At 50.2% G+C, this 4,000-nt stretch overlaps 1 protein-coding gene across 3 annotated transcripts in view; it reads left to right on the top strand.

The window, feature by feature from the left end:
* Positions 1–321: 321 nt before the first annotated feature.
* Positions 322–4,000, top strand: part of KIAA0355 (KIAA0355 ortholog) — a 91,713-nt gene continuing 88,034 nt past the window's right edge. For 2 of the 3 annotated variants that reach the window (XM_032249105.1, XM_032249111.1), the window contains exon 1: positions 322–423. The gene's annotated coding sequence lies outside the window, so the exon portion shown is untranslated. The remainder of the gene's footprint in view (positions 424–4,000) is intronic. The other variant, XM_032249107.1, reaches the window with a different exon arrangement.

The raw sequence follows: 4,000 nt of genomic DNA, 5'->3' as shown, positions 1-4,000 counted from the left end.
TGTGTTTACCACTGAGGAATAAACCTATGTCCACTACCCGTTCCTGCAGTGCCCGCCGGGGCCTGGCATCTAGGAAACGCTCGATACGCCAGTAATCAATTTCAGTAATAAATCCAGGAGGACGCCGCGGACCCCTACCGCCCAGAGGACAAGCCATGGTGGAGAATCTGGGAAGACCTCCGACTCTGGCCACCAGTCCTCAACCACCACCCCAGCCATCCCTCTCGGAAGATCGGGGTCGCCAGGAGAGAAGGCTACGGGGCGCCCTCTCCCCTCTCGCGCGAGGGGAGGGTCCGCTGCAGGCGCGGGATCCGCAGCCGCCCCGCGTCCGCCCGGGGCGGGGTCGGGGCCGGGCCGGAGACGTCACTTCCGGTGTACACAGCCGGTCCAGGGCGGTGCGCTGGGGGCCGGGGCGCGACGCAGGTGAGGAGCGGGCGCGGCGGGCGCAGGCGGGCGCTGGCGGGCGGTGGGCGGGGGGTGGTGGGCGGTGGGCGGTGGGCAGCGGGGCCGCGGGCCGCAGCCAGGGCTGACGGCGAGACTGGCCCTCGGGGCGCCGCTCCGCTCGGGGCCGCAGGGCGCGGGGCCGTGGGCTCCCGCCCCTTGCCCGCCCGCTGTGGAGGACGCCCGGCTTAGCGGGCGCTGGCCGGGCCGACGGAAGCCCAGAGGGGCCTCCTGGCGCGAACCCGGGACCGGGGGGCGCGGCGGGGACTTGGCGGCGGCGGCACAGCAGGGGCGGGCCGGTGCCCGTCAGGCGGAGAAAGGGGGCGCTTCCTCGGGTCGCCGGGGCCGGGGAGGTCGAGCTGGCGCCGGGACCCGCTCCCGGAAGCCCGCGGAGGGAGGCGGCCTGCGGGCAGCGGGGGTCCGCTGGGGCTGGCGGTGGAGGCGGCCCTCAAGTCACCCCGGGGCTACCGGGCCGTCTGCGCGCACCTTCCCGGCGGCTCCGGGCTGCCAAGGAACGCGCTTTTCCGGCCCTGCGGAGCCCGCTGGCGCATTGGGCCGGAGGGAGGGTCCGCGGGGACCGGGAGGGCCGGGGCTGAGCGTGAAGTACCCGCGCCCGAGGGGGCGAGCGCAGGGTCAGGGGTGTGTCTTCCTGCGCCGCGCGGTGCGAGGAAAGAAGCATGCCTGGTTGGCATGATAAGAATTTTGTTTAGACTTCTCACAAATTTGCCAGAGAAAGACTCGGCTTGAGGGGCCTGCAGTTTTAAAATAGCTTATTCTGGCCCCGCATCCCCATTATAAAAGCAGTTCATTCTCCTCTCCTAGTAAAACGCTCAAGATGACACAAAAAATCTAAGGGAGAAAATGACAATCATCTGCTCGTCTACCATTCGGTGACAACCACTGCCAAGATTTTGGTGATTATCAATAATTACAAATAGATATTGTTATTTTTATGGAGTTTACAGTGCGAGATGTAACCACTGATGAGCACTTAGATCGTTTCCAGTTTGTCACAAGATAAACAATTCTGCCACAAGGACTTGTCTGATTATTGTCTTTTTTTCAGTAGGAGACTGTTGCCCAGGCTGGTCTCAAACTTCTGGCCTCAAGCGACGCTCTCACCTTGGCCTCCCAAAGTGTTGGGTTACAAGTATGAGCTACTACACCCGGTCTAATTTTGTCTTAGAATAAATTTACAAATGGGGTCAAAAGTAACTTGTTTTTTGTAGACTGTCTCACTTTGTCACCCAAGCTGGAGGGCAGTGGTGCGATCTAGATTCGCTGCAACCTCTGCCTCCCGAGTTCGAGCGATTCTCCTGCTTTAGTTTCTGGAGTAGCTGGGATTACAGACGCTTACCACCACACCCGGCTAATTTGTGTATTTTTAGTAGAGACAGGGTTTTGCCCTGCTAACCAGGATGGTCTTGAACTCCTGACCACAGATGATGCGCCCACATAGGCCTCCCAAAGTGTTGGGATTATAGGCATGAGCCACCTCTTCCGGCTGTAACATTATGTTCATTTTTTAAGTATATGGTATTTCTTTTCTTTGACATATTTGGAAAATTTTTCTTTGTTTGAATGTTATAAAAAAAGTTCTGGCCGGGGCGCGATGGCTCATGCCTGTAAACCCAGCACTTGGAGAAGCCGAGGCGGGCAGATCACTTGAGGTCGGGAGTTCGAGACCAGCCTGCCCAACGTGGTGAAACCCGGATTCAACTAAAAAAATAGGAAAAAATTAGCCAGGCATGGTGACTCACTCCTGTAGTGCCAGCTACTTGGGAGGCTGAGCGCTGGAGCCGATGGTTGCAATGAGCCAAGGTCCTGATACTGCATTGCAGCCTAGGCAATAGAGTGAGACTATCTCAAAAAACAACAAAAAAATCCATGTTTGCTTATCATTTCATGGTTTTATTATTTTATTTTTTGCCTTTAATCTACCTAAAATTCATTTTTGGTTTAAAATATGAAGTATTTTCTAAATGGCTAGTCAGTTGTTCCAGATTTATTGAATAATATATAAACTTATCATTTTATCACATTTTAGACCAGAAGTTCTAAATATATGTTTATAAGGGCTACTTACAAAGTTCATATTTAGATTTCATGTATGCTTAGATGTTTTCAAGTTTCTTTAAAAATGACTGTATTTTCACAATATCTGCACAATATTTTCTTTAAAAAAATCATTTTCCATTACAAGTCCAGGGAATATTTCATGTTCGAGATTTTTTTTCTTTTTATCTTTAAAGCAAAAAGTTTAGTTAATTGCCACTTCATTTGCTTTCTTGCTGACAAGATAACAAACTCCATATGAAGAATTCAGGTTTGTTGTGGCAACTTTTCAGTCTGGCATTTGAGATTCTAATCTTCCTCTATTTTTGCACACAAATACGTAGGTTAGCATTGGAGACCAAGATAGAAAAGTTCTCAGATTCCCTTGGCAAGCCTAGATTTTTCAATCTAAAATTATCTCTGGATTTTTGGAAGACCTTGTTTTAAGCATCCTTTTTTTTTTTTTTAAGCACATTGCATGTGATTCTGCGAAAATTTGAGTAAATGTTTATTCTGTTGAAAACCTGTAGCCTAATACACCAGGATCCATGTGTCAAGTGGGTCTTCCAAGTCTATAGGAAAATAATTGTTCCTGAAAGCTACCAGGCTGGGATATCACATGGGTTAGGTGTCCATTCTCTCTCTCTCTTTTTTGAGTCAGAGTCTCCCTCTGTCCCCCAGACTGGAGTGCAGTGGCCGATCTCGGCTCACTGCAACCTCTGCCTCCCGAGTTCAAGCAATTCTCCTGCCTCAGCCTCCCAAGGAGCTGGTATCACAGGTGTGAACCACCACCATGCCCAGCCAATCACTCTTTTTTCCTCCTGTGACTTTGTCCTTAGTGAAAAATGATGATCTTCCTAGGTAGGCAAAAACATGTTGGTTTAGATAAGAAATTGATTTGTTTTGGAGTTATTGAAAAGCTGGTTGCTGTTTTCTCTTAAGTGTTAGTTCACAGAGAGCCTGAATCTTGTTTGGCTAAGGAAAAACAGCAACAGAGGTTGTGCTTGTGCTTCAAATGTCTTTATCTCTACTGAAACTGCCCTCTTGGGGATCCCCTAATTGATGCATGCAGCAGCCATTGCTTAATCATTTTCCTTGACTTTGATGGCAGGTATTTGGCATAGTGAGCTGTTCTTTCTTGCTCTTGTGAATCTCCCATGCATTGGCCTTCTTCCTTTTTTTTTTTTTTTTTTTTTTTAATACAAAGAGTCTTGCTTTTTTGCCCAGGCTGGAGTGCAATAGCACTATCTCGGCTTACTGCAACCTCTGGCTTCAGGGTTCAAGCAATTCTCCTGCCTGAGCTTCCCAAGTAGCTGGGATTACAGGTCTGGGCCACCAAGCCTGGCTAATATTTGTATTTTTAGTAGAGACGGGGGTCTCACCATGTTGGCCAGACTGGTCTCGAACTGCTGACCTCAAATGATCCATCCATCTCATGATTACAGGTGTGAGACACCACACCTGGCCTTGATTGGCCTTCTTTTTTTTTTTTTTTTTTTTTTTT

Source organism: Sapajus apella, unplaced genomic scaffold, assembly GCF_009761245.1.
Source record: "Sapajus apella isolate SASKATOON/1434 unplaced genomic scaffold, GSC_monkey_1.0 scaffold68, whole genome shotgun sequence".
In the NCBI taxonomy this organism is placed as follows: domain Eukaryota; kingdom Metazoa; phylum Chordata; class Mammalia; order Primates; family Cebidae; genus Sapajus; species Sapajus apella.
Note: the sequence above shows the minus strand (reverse complement) of the source record. Positions and strands in the feature narration are given on the sequence as shown.